The 18,661-nt window shown below is 41.8% G+C and overlaps 1 long non-coding RNA gene across 2 annotated transcripts in view; it reads left to right on the top strand.

Moving 5' to 3' along the window:
• LOC112546101 (uncharacterized) overlaps window positions 1–18,144 on the top strand; it is a 52,182-nt gene extending 34,038 nt beyond the window's left edge. Inside the window, exons 1-3 of one of the 2 annotated variants that reach the window (XR_003089732.3) lie at window positions 10,509–10,595; window positions 15,310–15,454; window positions 17,326–18,144. This is a non-coding gene — a long non-coding RNA (uncharacterized LOC112546101). Of the gene's footprint in view, window positions 1–10,508; window positions 10,596–15,309; window positions 15,455–17,325 lie in introns of those variants that run through there. The other variant, XR_012907028.2, reaches the window with a different exon arrangement.
• Window positions 18,145–18,661: the final 517 nt, after the last annotated feature.

Here is an 18,661-nt window from a genome sequence, read left to right as displayed (position 1 = left end):
ATTCCTCTTAGCGCCTCTTCCCTTTGTTTTGGATTTATTAATGTGGATTTTTTGTTTGTTTTTGTGTTAAACAGTTTCACAGAATGCTGATTTATTTGTATCATCTTTGTTTCTTTGAGAGTTAATTGTCTCATCAGAGCCCTCAAAGGAGATGATAAAGTAAATGAAAGCACCTTTTTTTCCACTGGGGATGGGGTGGGAGGGGAGCGGCATTGCATCAGACTTCAAAGGTGTGAGCGAGTTGTGGACTCTTTGTAAATTGCTTACTTCCTCACTGTGTGAGTCTCTGTCTCTCTCTCTCTCTCTCCCTCCATAATTGCAATATCAATATGTAGTGTAGCATCCTGTTTTAAAGCCTCTGTCACTCACAATAGCATTTATGGCTTGTTTTATTTTCCTCCCAAATTAACAATTTGCTTGACCCAAATATAGCTCAGCTAACAAGCAGCATTTGAATTTTTTTCTTCTTAGTAAGACCTTCTTCTCTTTGCATAATTTGTACAAGCGGACTAACACAGAGATGAAGTCATGCAGTCATGTCAGTAGCTAACAAAGGGTCATTAATGCTACCATAGTTCTCATGATGACCTCATAGTTTTGTCATCGAAACTGCCACATTTGTAAAATGGTATTATTTTTTAAAATAGGAAATCAGATCAAGTGTGCAAAAAGAATTACTTTGCACCAGGGGGACTGAAAAACTTGCCGGACCTTTGGGCAATATGGTCTCCATGGAAACTGCTCAGCCAAGAAGGGCAACGTACTCCCAGAAGGGGTGGAGACTGAGGGAGAGAGATGTGGGTGGTGGCAGCCAGTCCTCAGCTGTGCTCGGCACAGGCCAGGCCCTCCCTAGGCAGTCCTCAGAGCTGTCTGGAGCATACCATGCGGCGTTCCAGTAACAATCCAACAGCCCGGGGTATTGGTTGCCACCACTGTCACAGTAACATTGGTGGTGGACTGAAGCCCTGCACTCTTTTCAATTGTCAGGCCCCAGAGCACCTCCTCCTTTGTCTCTCCTATGGGCGTGCTTTACACTTTCTTTATCAAGTAGTGCAGCTGCCTCAGGTGTCTAGTTTTCATTTAGACTACTGGTCCCTCAATGGAACTTCAAATTTATTTTATATAGTGGTATGTGGCTATGATGTACAAATCACTCTTCAATAGAATTAGCTTATTGCAGCGAACTTGGATCCAGGGGATTTCAGTGTAGAGTTTCAAACACTCAAGCAACCATTTAATATAACCCTTTACTACAAATGGAAGTCATATAAGGTTCTCCATTCTTTAATATCAGAGCATGTGCAAGATTGAATTTGGTTACAAGGAAAGATGAGTTATTTGGCAATTTTTATTCCTTAGGAATTCAGCTAGCTGTCATACCTTGACAATAAACAGAGGCATTTTTATATATTTAATGTATAATCTGCATTAATAATCACAGAATACTGATCCAAACAAGCAATATTTAATGTAAAGTTCTATTGATAAACAAGCATCACATGAGTAAGATTAGTTTAAAACAGTCAAAATTCAATAGGCTTATACAATGGAATATGTATTTTTTACGATGAGCTAACTGACTAATAATTGGTGCATTTTATAGTGAAATTAGTGATTTTTTTTTTTTTTTTTTTTTTTTTTTTTTAGAATTGTTCTCAGGAGTCACATTGAAGTTCTTTTTTAAGGACAGCAGTGTCAACAATGATGGGCTACAATGAGTTTCAATTTAATGCATTCCTTTGCTTAATTCCCATGGTACTTTCCACTTGAACAGATATGACAGATCTTCTGGCAACATTTATGTGAATATAAGATATATTAAATAATATGTAACACTTCAAACCTTCTTTGCTGAGTAGTTTCCATGGAGACCAAAAGCATCCACTGGAAAAAATTTTAAAAAATAAATAAACCAGAGGATCTCTTCTTATGGGATGGAAATATGTGAAACTGGAATTTGAAATGTAGTTTCAGGACTCGAAAATCCCTCTGCTTTGTTAATTACAATAATATTTTCTGTATGAATTTGCCAAGGGTTCAAAAGCTAGAATAAGTAATTTTTTTTATGAAGCTGTTCTTTAAAGCAAAGTGTTGGAAACTTCAAATTCATCCCTCACTGTGCAAGGACCAAGTATGCAGGGATCTTCATGGGAAATTGTGGGGGATAAAATCTATTCTTCCCACCAGTACACAAGCAAGCTACTACTACTTTGGTGTGGTTACTCCTTCCTGTAGGGTAGAATAATGGCTACAACTACTGCTGATGCCTTCCTGCTGGTTCTGCATCAAACTTGTGCACATGAGACCTGGGATCCTGGTGTTTCAGGTTGGGAATAGCAGGCAGCAAAGTATTTCAGCAATAAATGCCTCTTTATCCAGTCGTCATCCCTCTTCCCACCACACTGGCCTTATGACACCTGACACAGAGAACCTTTTGGCAACATAGCAAATTGCATCTGATCCACCTACACCTAGCCCTAATTTAGGTTTGACTTATGGCATGGGCCATGCCTCCATGCTTGGGTGAATTTCACTTAAAATAAACCAGGCTTAACAAAAGGAAACTATAGCATTTGTACTGCTTCATTCACATAAAAGAGCACTCTGAGTAAGGGATGTACGAGACTAATCGACTAGCCGATAAGCAAAAGCTTATTGGATAGTCGACACACTAGTCGACTAGCCGCTTCTCCTCCTCCCCGCTGCCTCTATCAGAAAGAGGCAGCAAGGGGAGGGGAGAAGAAGAGGAGGTGCTGTAGGGAGCTGGCTTAAAAACTGGCTCCCCCCAGCTCCATCTCTGAGGGAGGGGCGCAGGGGTGGCGTTCCACCTTTGAAATATACAAGAGGTCACCTCTGGGGCTTGTGTACATTTCAAAGGCAGAATGCCTCGGGGCTTTTGCTACATTTCAAAGTGGAAGCACCCTGATCGACTAATTGAATAGTCGATGGAAAATCCATCAACTAATCAATTAGTTGATTAATCTAATTTTAACATCCCTACTCTGAGTCTCTGGCCTCTGAGTCTAACTTCATTCCTTAGCCTTGGATATGAACTTGCATGATTATATGGCTATGCACAGAGTTGCCTTAAAGTGGACACATCTCATCTCCTTTCAGGAGCATGCTTTTCATTGGGCTTTTGAAAAATGTGAATTCCTCAATCCAATCCCTGATATTAAATCCTTGTTTCTGTTTGTTGGGTAAGTTGCAGTTAGCACAGTTACTATGCCAGCATTATTAGATGTGTGCATACAGGCTTTTAAAATGCCAGTGAATCCCTTTCAATTTAGCATTTAAACATATCAGAAGAGCCAAGCTATCATGTAAAAGGAGAAAAGAGACATTGGAAGAGACTGTTCTGCTTTGTTTAGGTGCTGCTTTTGGAGGGTGAAGGCAAGTGAGAGGGGAATAGTGTCTAGCCACTAATGATTGGTCCCTGACAACATGCAGTAAAATCAACAGTTTCCTAGTAACATTAGGAAGACAAATGAGGACATACTGATAGAAGTGATATTGATGTAGGTGATCTGATTACCTTTCAGACAACTGTGCAAAGAAAAATGAAATATATAAACAGATGGCCAAGCCTTTCGTAAGTCCCGGGTTCTCACAATGTTGCTCTTTATTCCACTGGAACATACCCTTTTAATTTATTTGTAAGCATTTTTTCCTAAACTATACATGCCTTTATATTCAGAACAAAATGAACTACAGTTTTGGTGGGTTTGGTTTTAATGAAACTAATCAAGCATCCATAGCATTATATGGAAGATCAGATTGTCTCATCTAACTTCCAGCTACTGTAGAAAGACCGCCATAAGTCAGTAAGCCATCATAAAGCAACAAACCATCGCTAAGGCTGACAGTTGGGTGGGCAAATATTTCAGTTTGCAGGTTCTTCTTTACGAACAATATTTGCCAGTGTATGGCCTAAATGCTTGTTCTGTTCCTATCAGCCAAAGTTCAGTTCTTGTCTGGATCCAAAGGCCTTTTATTTCAGGCCATTCCCACATGTCTGCTTCTAGCCTCCTTCCCTGTGAGATGCTGAGAGCTAGGCTGGGAAGCAAGCATTTGGGAGCCAGAATTAAAAGTTGAGGTGCTCAGCCTCTGGTTGTGCTTTCTTTTCTTGTACTCTGGCACTAATGGGGGTTGGAAGGAGGTTGCTCTCATTGAATGGTTCGTTAATTAGTCCCCATATCACAACCAGCTGTCACCCGTGGTGTCAGCAGCTGCTTCCCAGGACACAGCTCCAACTGGCAGGCTAAATTTTTGTCAGAAGATTTGGGGGTGGGAGGAGCCTGTCCCCAACATACGAAGGGTGCTTAGGTGGGGGAGGCAGAGGAGAACTCTTGGTCAGTGGCTGAGAGTAGAAATGCCAGGCTCCTGGAAAAGGTTGGGGGGATACCCACAGGCCCTCCCAGAAGGGGCCTTGGGCAGAAGAGGTGAGCTGGGGGCTAGCTTCCCACTGCCAGCCCTTTGTGCTGCCAGGGGCTCTGGAAATCATGTAAAAGGGCCCAAAACTCCAACTGCTGCAGTGGTTGCGGTAACAGTGACAGCAAACCAGGGCTCACGGACCCTCATAAATGGCCAGGCTCCAGGGCAGTGGCCTGCTTTATCCCCTCAGGATGGTGGCCCTGCACTGCTGTAACATGATGGAATACATCAGGCCTGACAAGGCACAAAAGATGGCAGTGGCTGTCCGTGGCAGCTAACCAAGGTCCTAGTCTTTGTGACCACGCATGCCTCCCATCTTCAAATTCAGCAGCTCCAAGACTTCAACTGCCCCCATCCAATGGTCCTCACTTAAAAGGAAAAAAAACAAACAAACCTCAGACGCAGGTATTCACTTTTATCACTAAGTCCTGCAGTGACAGGCAAGTGATATTGTGACCGTTACTGATCAACACAGACACGCAGCACATGAAGCTTGGGATCCTGGTGTTTTGGGGTTCGAATGGTGGACAGCAGCAATGCTCAGCAACACCTAGATGACTTCTTTGAGGCAGTCCTTCCTAAAATTTTCACTTCTCACCCTGGTGAGGGAAGGGGGGTAGAAATGGTGCCCTAAATGTTGCCTGCATAACTTTAACCTGTTGGTAGTGTTGTAACCATGCTCATCCCAGCCTATGGGAACAAAAGGCTCCTGAACTCGATGAGGCAAACTGGCTTATTAAACTGCAAGCTGCTCAAGAAAGACCACCATGTGGTCTTCAGCTACCCCAGACTAACACAGCTACATTTCTATCACTATTCACCATGTGGAGGCAGGCATGTGGAAAAGCGGGCAAATTTGTCATACGTGTAACTGCTCATGTTGATGAACGTTCAACCACCTTCTGGTTTTGAGTTGCACGGAGAATGTTTTCATGAGTAGGGAAGGGAGTAGAATGTCTGAGCTAAATAACTAACAGTGATCGCTCATTTTTCTCAGTTCATTTCTATGTCAACCTAGGACATACAGATGCTAAAAGAAAAGACCAATCATCGTAGCAAATCTTCAATGGGTACCTCACAGACAACTGCCCCATTCGTACTTACTGTGGTTGTATAAGGGGAGGAGGTCCACCTAGCTATCCCAGAAATATTAGAATAGCATTTGAATGTCAACATTAAGTAATAACCCCAGCCTGTTGTTTTTCAAACAATCATACAAACAAAAAGTGGGAGCCTCTATATTCTTATGAGACATTTAATCACGATGCAGCTCCTTGAAGATCAGATTGTACAGCCACAAGAGAATTGTCATGATGTCATCAGCTGAGATGGATGGTTCTACTGTGAAGGGATCATGACATCCTCCACTTTGCTGGATGTTGATTATGAGTGGTAAGATGGTCTCACAGTGAGTCAGTAGGTTTTTTTTGGATAATGTTTTCTTCAGGCCTCAAATTTTCTTTTTCTGTCCATAACAGATTAGCTTTTCCATGAACAGTTGTACTAATATATGGAGCCACATGCTTATCATCAATCCTAGGTATTAAAATAAAACATAAGTCAGACATGCAAAATCATGTGATGTCCTGTCCCTTTAAATATTATGGGGCCTCTGTTCTCTTCCCCTTCCTCCGTCCAAAGCCTCACTTTCCTGTTAGTTTGAGTTTTGCAGACAGAATAATGCTACTGCAGCAGACAGCTGTTTCCATCAGCTCCCTCTGCATCTGTTTCTCTTCTCTGCTAGCCCCAGAAATAGAACAGTGAGATCAGCTTAAATCTTGAGGGACTTTTACAATGAAGTTCTCTTCATGTCTTCTGGTTCCTGAGCCTTTGATTGGCATTCAAATCTCATTTTGAAGCTCTTTTTTCATAACCATGAGAGAGAGGGCTAGGGAAGGACTTGCTTTGTTTTTTATTTGTCGTCTTTAAAAGCTCAGATTCGGATGCAATTTCTTTCCTTTGCAGAATTTGGGCTCTTAGGAAAAAAAACTACTATTGTGAATCACAATAAAATATGAGCTGGCCACACTGAAACACTGCTTTAAAAATGTATATTAAATTTGAATATACTCAACTTGCAATCTTGTAGCTTTTAGGTTACATGTAAATTTAATTTACAAGTTTTTCTCCACAAATTCAGGGGCTAAGAATTTACTTTTTAAAATTTTATTTTAAAACGAAAGTCGAAAAACCTCGGGGTCATCTGCAAGAGCTGGGGCCTTAAACAAAAACATGTAATATCTTAAGACTTGTGATAAAATTGCTACAGTATCATCACTGCGATTGCGTTTCGGGTGGGGGGGCAGGGTTGGGGATTTGTTAGAGATTACAAGATGGTTACCATCTTTCTCTTTCTAAGACCACTCCCTTTTCTGCTTAATGCAGATATCTACTGGTAGCATAGCATAACTGCAGCTATATAACATGACAAGGAGGATTTTCATTTTGGTGGATGACTGGATATCAAGCCCTATGAAAGTCATAAGATATCAAGCCTTCTCTATCCCAGCAGTGGCTCCTAATACCAATCATCTTCTGCATTTGTAACTTCCTAAAACTTTCATGTGTCCTGCCATATGTTGTGCTATGATGGAGGGATTTTTTGTTTGTTTTTCCTGACAAGAATTTGTCTGCTTTTATTTGACATATATGAAATTTTATAATAAGCATGAAAAACCAATAAAAATAAAGGATTAAGCTTTTATCTTTAGACATCATTTTATGAAGCATGTGTGCTGAGTAATGTACAATCTGAGACAAAGGTGTGGGTGTCTTACTCCTGTCACCGCAGTGGGCTAAATGTGAGTCTAATGGATAAGAACAGAGGTGACAATGTCGTTCTAAAGTTAGTTTGTTTAGAAGCAATATATGAAATTGCAGCACTGATGGAATATTCCCTTTCATATAAAATGAGAGTGGATCTATATGAGACTTACTTTAATTTACTTAGTCCAGGTCCACACTATGGGGGAAGGTTGGCTTACGGTACGCAATTATATCTACATAAAAAACATTGCTGGATTCAATGTACTGCAAGTGGAGCTTTGGCACAACCCTCACAGCAGGAGGTTGATGGGAGAAATGCTCCCGTCAATGGCCCTTGCTCCTCAGGAGGAGTAGGAGTTCCAGCATCGATGGATGCGCCCTCCGCTTTCAATTTAGCAGGTCTGTAGTAGACCCTCTAAATCGAACTCCAGAAGATTGACTGCTGCAGTGTTGATCTTCAGGGAAGTGAAGACATCACTTTAGAAATGCCTTTAAAAGGAGAAATTGCCTGTGTACTCATAAGCCTAAATCACATAAAATGTTACACGAGGGCAAACCTCTGGACCTTCTTGGAACACCTGAACAGAAGCTGGCTGAGATCGAATAAATTACCCAAAGTAGTTTCTCCATGTCCACAAGAAATATATTACATCCTTTTATTTTAAATTCCTAACCATAACTGTATTGGCTATGTCTACACTGGCAGCTTCTTGTGCAAGAACAGGCATTCTTGCACAAAAACTTGCCTGTTGTCTACACTGCACGAGTGTTCTTGCGCAAGTAAATTTACAGTACAGCGTTGTAAAACAGGGCTTCTTTCAGAAGAGTTTTTCCTCTCCCCATGAGGGAATAAGCCCTCTTGCGCAAGAGCTCTTCCAAAAGAGGGCAGTGTAGACAGGCAACATTCATTTCTTGCGCAAGAAGCCCCTATGGTTAAAATGGCCATCAGAGCTTTCTTGCGCAAGACAGCGTCCACACAGCCATGGATGCTCTTGCGCAAAAGCACATTCCAGTGTAGACGCACTTCTGTGGAAGACTTTTTGCGCAAGAACTCTTCCGCAAAACAGTTCTTGTGCAAGAAGCTGCCAATGTAGACGTAGCCTTTGTGTAATGCTGCTCTGGACAACACAGATTTACCATGTAATGTGTAACAGATCATAAGAACTACGAATTAAATTCCAACTTACACCAAGTTAGAGCAGCAGGAAAAGATACATGAAATCCAATTTGGTCCTGTATTTCATTCTAAGACCTATAAAGGAGCATCCTGTTGTCTCACAAAATGATTGGAGATTCCAACAGATACATTGGTGAGTCTAGACTGCTCTACTTCCATTGAGAGCTGAGTGGCCACCCGTGATTTGTTAGAGCTGGTGGAAAACTTTTTTAGCTGAAAAGTTTTTCACCAAAAAATACTTGCGTTGATGACCGTATTTCCCATGAACGTGCTGACTCTGCTAGAAGTCTTTTTAGCGTATTTTATTTTTTGTTTATGCTTTTGCTTTCAAAATTGAGTAATTTTGATGGATCTAACCTTTTTATTAAAAAGGCATTTCTAAACCACAAGAAAAAACTTTGTTCCAATTCAAGAGAAGGTTTCGAAATGTCAAATACCCTATTGGACAAATTGTTTCCCAACCAGTTCTAATCCATTCAAAATACAGGTCAGTTCTGCTTTTACTTTAAAGGGGAACTGTAGCTCTTCACTTTTAAATTAAAAATGAAGGACCCTAGTTTCAAGCTACTTCAATAAGGCCATGTCCTCCTCTTGATGATGAAATTAAATCTGATGATGTTTGGATGAGTTCAGTGTAGGTTTATCACATCTTCTCCACAAAAGAAACTGAGGGAAGAATGACACTAAACAATCTATTCTTATCCAAAGTGCCTGCCCTCTCAATCACAGGGAAGTGAAGCAGTGATTTTTGGCTGTTGTCTCCTTTCCTCCTTCCCCCTCTGCAATTAGGTCTGTAAATCTCTTTTTTGACAGTTGCCTTAGAGACAGACATGAACTCTGGCAAATATTACTCCTCTTAAACATCTGTATGCATCACTTGTCTGTTGTTTAACTTGCACTGCAGCGGGGCCTGAATTCCTCATGCAGGTCAGGCCCCGTGGTGCTAGGCACTGTATGAACACACAGTTAATTATAGCTCCTGCCACAAAAGACAAAAGGTGGCTGAAGCAAACCAGGGGATGTTAAAGAGGCAGACTGTAGCATGTTTTATTACTGGTGAACTGTGTGCAGAGTTTCTAGCCAGGCCTGCCTGGCGGGGGAGAGTTGGTGGGAAGGGAACATCTGCCCCAGGGCCCAGCAATTCAAAAGGGCCCAGCGTTCCTGGCCGCTGCCATCGCTATTCTGGCAGCAGCCACAGTTCTGGGGCCTTTAAATCTCTAGAATTCTCGGAGCTGCTGAAGGGCTGGTGGGGGTGGGAAGAGGCTAGCTACAGCCCTGTCCCTTCCACCTGAGACTCCACCCCTTCCACTTGAGGCTCCACCCCTTCTAGGTGTGTGGAGCCCTCCCCTCCCCCACCCCCCATCTGGCTCAGGGGCCTGTCAGTTCTACCCACACCTTGCTCTTAGCCAATTGTTAGCCACAGTTGCAACTAGCTACGGTAGCAGAGGTCAGTTTTCTGTATGCAGTAGACAGAAGTCAGTTTTGAGGGGTGACTTCACAAATCCATAAGGAGTGCCTTAATGGATTTCAGATGGATATTCCTCATAAGGGATGGCATGAGAGGATGCATGAAGGTAGAAGTGGAAGATGTGGACCAATTGGATGTTGAAGGCTGGCCTTGTTGGCAGGCTGAAGATGAGAAATGACCTTGTGTTACCAAGAGCACAACAAAACTGTGAAGGGCTTTGAAAGTTAGAGAATTTTGTGTTTTGGGACAGCTAGGAGAAACTGTCAGGGTTTAAGATGGAGGTGGTCTAGTAAGTGAGACAAGTCAGGAAGATACTCTTAGTGGCAGTATTTTGAATGGACTTGAAGGGGGAAAGTTTGAGGGTAACAAAGCTAGAGGGAAAGAGATGGTGGAAGCTTGGACAAAAGCTTTTTTGGAGGATTTTAGAGTTTGCAGTACAGGAGAAATGAGCATTAATTTAATAAAGACAAACAGAATATGATAGTAAGTAACCCAAAAAGTGAGACACCACATCCCAGCACATGCTTTGCTAATGAACACGTGCCTTCTCCTTCACTTGTTTTCTTTCAATCTCATGTCAGATTTCCTTCTTTGAAAAACAGTTTCCATAGTAACTGGTGTCAATGGTTTAGGCAACAATGGGTTAGTGGAACAACATGTACAGTAACATTCAGCTCAGTAAATGAATCTTTTAAAAAAAACAAGAAGCTTTGGAACTTGAAGAGCCTAGTGTGACCATGCCCATAAAGGGTAAGAAATACAATAATAGAAATACACTCTGCATGTACAATGGTGTATATATGTCACTTTATATTGTTCTAAGATATCCTAGCTGGTGTTTTTGGTACATTCCAAGGTTTTGCTATAAATGGAGCATCAAAACAAGACTGTGTGAGTAATTCTTACTGCAAACTGTGGAAAATGTCTCTTTATTGTTCAGCGGAAACTCTTGTTAGCACAAATGTTGAGACTGTCCTGTTGGGGTGGGAAGGGCTGTTTGTAACTTGTGTCATGGAGAGCTCAACTCTAAGTCTTTCGCTCTGAACATGACACAAATATTGACTAGGAAAATTTCCAGGAAAATGAACAGCTTTGCCCCTTGCATATTTGCATCAAAGTTGCATAAAAAAAAAAAGAAATTTTAAAAAAAAAAGAAAACCCTTGTTCACAGGCAAAAGTCCTTCTGATAGGGGTAACCACCCAACTGGAGGAAAGGATTCAAAAGTCGTTAATGTGGCCACAGGCCACACCTGGAGGAGGAGTTATGATATGTCTACACTATATTCCTCTTTTGAGAGAGGAATGCAAATGCAGCTGAGCGAAATTGCAAATGACGCGTGGATTTGAATTTCCCATGCTTCATTTGCATAATCGAGTCTGGCTGCTATTTCGAAATACCATAATTCGGGATAAAAAAACACCATGTTGATGCGGTTATTTTGAAAGAAACCTCTTCTTTCGAAATAACTCTTACTCCAATGGTTAAGGGTTATTTTGAAAGAAGGGGTTTCTTTCAAAATAACCACATCTACACGGCGTTTTTTATCTCAAATTAGGGTAGTTCGAAATAGCAGCCGGAAGCGATTATGCAAATGAAGCACGGGAAATTCAAATCCGCGCTTCATTTGCAATTTTGCTCGGCTGCATTTGCATTCCTCTCTCGAAAGAGGACTGCAGTGTAGACATACCATTAGGGAACTAGTTCAGTGTGTCGGAACAGGAGAGGTCTTTATAAAGTACAGGGGTTATAAGCAGTAAAACGAGGGGTTCTGAGAGAGGCTTTAGGTAGTGTTCATGATTGGGAAAGAGGGTTTTAGAGCTGGTGCATCCAGTGAGAGAAAGGGTATTAGGAGGGGTAGGAGGTAATCTAGAGAAGGAGCGGTGGGAATGAGAAAAGGAAAACTCGGAACTGTTGAGCTGGCACCGAGAGTAGAGGGCATGACTGGGTTCCCCTGAGGGACTGGCACTGAGGCGATGGAAGGGATAAACTTCCTAGGACTGCTTGGGAAAGTGGACTTTGCTATCCTGGAAGGGGGGGGACACAAAGTGACCTGGCCGAAGTTCACGAAGAAGATGCTGTGGTACCTGGAGCTAGAGAGGGGATGCAAACCACCGGAGGAAAGGGGAGATGACACACAAACCACTTAAGGGTATGTTGCCCTCTAGTCCTAATCCTCAGAACATCTAGGAAGAGGAGCCAGCACAGTGGTGAGTGATGTGCCTGTGACAGTAATATTTCCCCCATGTCAGAGTATCGCAATCCCCAGAAATTGTCCTGTACATGAAAATACCTCCATTTGCATGGAATTGGATGAGAACATATAAGAGTTTTTGATGTTTTTCACCTATGATATAATTAAAAATCCCAGAATATCTCAAATGTTGCAACTAAAATAATTAGGTTTACAATTTTTTTTGTGCTTCCTTGATCTCTAGTGAATTGTGGAAATGTATGAGGTCTGAATTTGGCAGACTTAATAACTACAGGTAGTCTTACTTTCTTCGTTATGGGTGAAATTCACCTCTGCCCAAAAGGCCTACACAATAATTATACACCACTTAAGTTGCTCCAGGAGACCAACTATAGAAGTTCTGATGGGGATGAAATGGAACTTTGACAGGTCCTATGATGCATGCTTTAGATGTACAAAACCAAAATTACCTCTGTTCCCTGGCTTTTAAAAGATGGAATATTTTTGCATATGTAAAACAGAGAGAGATCCATCTATTTGAATGAATTGAAAACAAGAAAAGTACAAATTCTACCTGGATGTTGGGTTTGGTTTTTGTTTGCTTTATAATTAGGATTTTGTTGTCAGTAAAGATGCAGAAGTCACCGGCTGGAATAATTAAAAATCAATTTTGAATGAGCTCAAGTTACCTGCCTACTTGTTTGCTGATTTTAAATAACTGGGAAAATGAAATCTCTCACCATTTGCAAGTTTCTTCCTATCACTAATCCTTTTTCAAAAACAGGTTTGTTTTATGTGAGGTTTTATACACAATGTACCTATAAATTGCAATAACTTTTTGGAATTATGATAAAGTTATTTGATATCATGTTTTACAGTAGCAGAAACTGTTTTTCCCACTTCTATTTCTGAAACTGAAATGAATACAATCTTTTAAAAACTTTCCTGATTCTGCCCATAACAATGAACAGAGTGGGCCCAATATCACTTCAGCCATTTGAAATAGATGTGAGCTGCTTGTGTGTGACTAGGACTAGAGTTTTGCCCAGTGTTTACTGCTAACAAGCTGGCAGAAAACAGCAATAAAGATCAAAATATTCTGGTCTCAGCTGAGAACAGCTATTTTTGTTTTGTTTTAAACATTGTGAAATAAAAAATGTGTTGAAAACCCAGAGCCTTTCCAGTGATTTTTCCTGATTTAAAATGTCATAGCAAGTCTGTTGCTACCAGATCTCTTCAACACCCTCAGCACGTTCTCTTCTTCTCTTTCAGCTAGTAAGAATAGAATCTAATTTTGGCCATTCCAAGTTTTGTGGCTTAAGATACTAAACCCAGAAGAGAATGAAATTTGCCTCCCTGTAATTAAAATTCACTAGGACACTGCTGCAATCCAATAAGAACATGAGAATGGCCATATTGAGTCAGACCAAAGGTCCATCTAGGCCAGTATCCTGTCTGACTGTGACCTATACTAGATGCCCCAGAGGGAGGGAACATAACAGATAATCACCATGTGATCCCTCTCCTGCCATCCATTTCCAAACAGAGGCTAGGGACAAAATTCCTACCCATCCTGGCTAATAGCCATTGATGGACCTAACCATCATGAATCTAACTAGCTCTTTTTTGAACCCTGTTAAAGTCCTAGTCTTCACAACATCCTCTGGCAAGGAGTTCCAGAGGTTGACTGTTCTGAGTGAAGAAAAACTTCCTTTTGTTTGTTTTTAAACCTGCTGACTATTAATTTCATTTGGTGACCCCTAGTTCTTATATTGTGGGAATAAGTAAATAAGTTTTCCTTATTCACTTTTTTCACACCAGTCATGATTTTATAGACTTCTATCATATCCTCCCCTTAGTCTCCACTTTTCTAAACTGAAAAGTCCAAGTCTTTTTAATCTCTCTTCATATGGGACCCGTTCCAAACCCCTAATCATTTTTGTTGCCGTTTTCTGAACCTTTTCCAATACCAATATCTTTTTTTTTTTTTTTAAGATGAGGCAACCACATCTGTACATGGTTTTCAAGACGTGGGCATATCATGGCTTTATATAGAGGCAATAAAATATCTTATGTCTTATTCATTTTTTTTTAATGACTCCTAACGTTCTATTTGCTTTTTTGACAGCCGCCGCACACTAAATGGATGTTTTCAGAGAATTAGCCACAATCACTCCAAGATCTCTCTCTTGAGTAGTTGTAGCCAAATTATACAATATGATGGGGACTATATAGTCAGGATTATTTTTTTCAATATGCATTAGTTTACATTTATCAACATTACATTTCATTTTGTTACCCAATCATTTAGTTTGGGGAGATCTTTTTGAAGCTCTTCACAGTCTGCTTTGGTCTTAACTAGCTTGAGGGGTTTGGTATCTTCTGCAAGTTTTGCCACCTCACTGTTTATCCCTTTCTCTATATCATTTATAAAAAGTTGAATAGGATGGGTCCCAGGACAGACCCATTCCACTCAGAAAACTTGCCATTTATTCCTACCCTTCATTTCCTGTCTTTTAACCAGTTATCAACACATGAAAGGACCTTCCCTCTTATCCCATGACAACTTACTTTACTTAAGAGCCTTTGAGTGAGGAACCTTGACAAAGGCTTTCTGGAAATCTAAGTATACTATATCCACTGGATCCCCCATGTCCACGTGTCTATTGACCTCCCTCAAAGAACTTTAGCAGATTAGTAAGGCATGATTTCTTTTTATATAAACTATGTTGACTTTCTGCAAACAAATTATTCATCCATGTGTCTGACACTTGAATTTTTTTTTTTTTAATATTTTCAACTAGTTTGCCCAGTACTGACGTTAGACTTACCGGTCTGTAATTGCTAGGGCACACCTCTAGAGCCCTTTTTAAATATTGGCATCACATTAACTATCGTCCAATCATTAGGTACGGAAGCTGATTTAAAGGATAGGTTACAGACCACAGTTCATAGTTCCGCAATTTCCCATTTGAGAATTTTGAAAATTTTCCAATTTTATTTGCTTCTCAGCCATGGGTTATTATCCTACATGGTCACCATCTTATGGAAATCTTTTTTTTTTTTTTCCTTAGTCACAGGCAGACTGTCACTTACTTGCTCCTATCTTTTTTTTTTTTTTTTTTTTTAAGAAGTAGCATAATGCCAAAAAACATCCCCCCCCCCCTTTTTTTTTTTGTGACTACCAACTAGCTGGAAGTAAACATGTCCAGCTCAATGCTCAGCACCTATACTCCCACTGATTTAACTGAGGCCAGAATTTCATTCCCTAGGATTGTTGGGTCACCTCAAAGCTTTGTTGTGTCTGAGGGTGACACATATACTTATTCGGAGGACTTGTGGAAGCAATAGATATCACCAAAGGGATGAATTTACCCTGTGAAAACCAAGTCCCGGAGAAGTGAACACATTGACCAGGTAGAGATGTTTATTAATTTTTACATGCTTATGAGAAAGATAGGTTGAGGATAACTTTAGGACAGTGGTCACCAGCCAGTAGATCGCAATCTACTGGTAGATCTTGGAGCCTCTGACAGATGATCCTGACTGGTTTGGCCACATGGCTATCAAGTGACACCACTTCAGCTCCTCCTCCCACTGCTGCACATCTCTGGCCCTTTGCCTTGAGCTGTTTCCCCAGGAGCCTCCTGTTTGCTATGCAGGGCAGGGAAAAGAGAGGATGGGTGCTGATGTCAAGGTGCTCCCTTATGTAGTCCCCTTAATAAAGGGGCCTCTGTTTTATTCTAAAAAGACCCTGGGTGATACAATCCAGACTACAATTCCCATGAGCCCTTGGAACAAAAGAGGTAGGAGGGACTCTTGTGAGAGAGAGGACTGCTCTCTCCATGTGCTTGAAGAAGAGGCCTAGCAGTCTGGGACTCTGCCTTGCAGTTTGGAGCCAAAGGGGGAGCCAGGTGGCTGCCAAGGACATTGACCCAGTGCAGGGGCTGTTGGATGCAGCTACTAGATGCCTGTTGGAACTGGGAGTTAGCAGGCTGCTTCCTATAGGCACAGCATGAGGCAGTAAGTTTGGGCCTTGCTGGAAGAGTGCTGCCTGGGACAGAGCTGCTGTTTAGCCTGGACCAAACCCTCACTACAGCTGCAACATCAGCGCGCCAACACAAGCAAGTGTCTGGGACTGAGTCTAAGGGTGTGCACACTCTGGGGTGGAGTAACTGTTGTCTAGCTATATAAGCTTCAGTTATTTTTATGTGTTTTGTTAATGCTATTCCTTGCTAATCTGTTAATCCCTGTGTAGTTAAGTAAAGATGGTTTATTTTAAAGTATTCTATTAGATGTATATGATTTGTAGTTGTTCTGGAATTAGATCCAGCTTTATGTTGGAATGAGTATATTCCTGGAGGCTCTCAAGGCACCAGTGTGTGTACAAGGCCAGCCAGGTGGAGGTACCGCCACTTTACATTCATTGCCAGCAAGGGACTGCAGCAAGGGAGTGGATAGGGCTTTCCCCAGCTAAACACCATCACCACTGGGGTACTCAGGATCTCTTTTTTGGGTTAAAACACCAGGCGCCCAGGCACACCTGTGAGTGTGACCTGCTCCCCAGTAACTCGGGGAGGAAAAAGGGGGTTACATTTTGGAGGCACCGCTGGGATCCCCTTTACCACCTCTTAATTTTGCTGCAAGAAAAATTGTCCCTGCTTTCTTCAATAGTGTTGGAGTTATGATTGTTTTCTGAGATCTGCTGGTATTTAAAACCTTGATTTGTGCTCCTAAATCTGTTATCGGGTACATCATGGAACCCCTTAAGTTACTGTCCTGGTGTAGAGGTGTAGGAGTGCCACCCAGCCGAGCGCTTATGCTGGGTAAAGTGCCCATAGATACTGAGGATGCTATTCTCTACCAGGCATTAGAAACTAAAAATCTTTGGGAAAACCACAATCTGTGGTCACCGAGGTGACTCAACACCCAGACTGTGTCAGTACTGGTGAGAGCAGCTGCTGATCTTGACCCACAGTGTGTACCCCCGGAAATTGGTATTGTGGGTGAAGATCAGATGAGTTCAAAAACTAGATAGTGGCAGGGAAAGGAAAGTCCATTATCTGAGTCTGGCAGAAATTTTTCATAGAGGAGCTACTGAGCTTGTTTGTAAATAGAAAACATTCCCCTCAGCCATACTAGGAAGTCAGAGCCAGCCTTAAGGACAGGGGAGCAGGGAGGGGGTACCAACTTCTGGGGACACTAAATCAAGGGGCGGGGATTGCACATAATTCAGGAGTGTGTATGTGTTTGTGGTATAATGGTTTTTTTTGTTGTTGTTCTGCCAGTGTGATTGGAGAGCAAACATTTTTCCACCCTGGACAGCAAAACACTTATGGCCAGCTCCTGCTGACAGTGAAAGCATATTAGCTGAGCTCAACAGCTGCAAGAGGCATAAGAAGGAGAAACTTTCTCAAGGGCCTGGGAACCGATCCATGTAGGTCTTTGAAGATCAATATCAATAAAGTAGAAGTAAATAGAACCAGCATCTACTCTGTGTAGCTGTGGTATAATAGGCTGTCGGGGACTAACATCATCGAGCAAACAAATGTCTGAAGTGAGCTGTGCACTGTTGCAGTTACAAGTAGATTTCGGGAGGCATCATAAAAAGACGAGATACCAAAATACAAAAATCACATAAAGCAGAGAAGGCAGTTAGGAGCACAGAGCCAAATGGTATTGCACCTTTTTACCCAAAAGTCTGGTTTGTGGTTCAAAGTAAAAAGTTAGGTGGTAAGGAGAGGGAAGTATAGATAACCCACTGCCTTCCATTATCCATTAGCTTGAGATCTATTTTATTTTTAGGAGCAGACTAGAAAACTGTAACTGACGAGGTAGGCTGGGGTAGGTAACAGAGTTGCTTCCAGGTACATGTGGGTACATCAATTACATTTATAAAAAGAGCATATGTAGGAAATCCTGGATAATAGAGAGGTTGCAAGGCAGAGCACGCCTATGTCCTTTCTGGGTTTATAAGAAATTTGACCTGGATCCCAATGAACATGAGCATCAGGAGCATCTTGCCCAATTAACAGAATATAGCCCAGATATCATATTACATGTGTTACAGAAAAGACAACAGCTCACGATACTTTGTTTGTAACTGGCTCTAAGTGAATCCCTTGGCAAATAAACCATCATCCTATTGACAAGACATGTTTTGGGAGCCAACCGTGTGCAGTTTCTCTTCCTGCAAAGAGGCTAATAGGTTTCTTTGTGTGGTGTCACGCAGCTGGTTCTGATCGGCAGGCCTAGGATGGCCAGCTCTAAATGCCAGTTCCTCTTCTTGTGAGACTTGTCACATTTCTACAATGCTGGGCAGAAAGAAATGGAAGTCTGAAAGGCAGAAACTGCTCTGGGTAATGGTTAATGGTGTGTGCTCCCATTCCAGTGACAACCTCCATGTCTGTATAGGAATGGTATGGCTCTGGCAGCGACAACTTGTGGCCTAGTCCTACATGGCCACACCAGGACACAAGATCTTCACACTATTCTGTTCTCAGCGCAAGCGGACAGCAGGCTACAGCTCATGGGATTGCCTTCCCGCCCTCTTCTACAGAGAGGTGGGAGCAGATGAGTGAAAGCTTGACTGTTCCTACAGCAACTGAGCAGAGAGGAGGGCAG

This window comes from Pelodiscus sinensis, chromosome 13, assembly GCF_052426305.1.
Source record: "Pelodiscus sinensis isolate ZL-2025 chromosome 13, ASM5242630v1, whole genome shotgun sequence".
Classification (NCBI taxonomy): domain Eukaryota; kingdom Metazoa; phylum Chordata; order Testudines; family Trionychidae; genus Pelodiscus; species Pelodiscus sinensis.
This window is presented reverse-complemented; position numbering and strand designations above follow the sequence as displayed.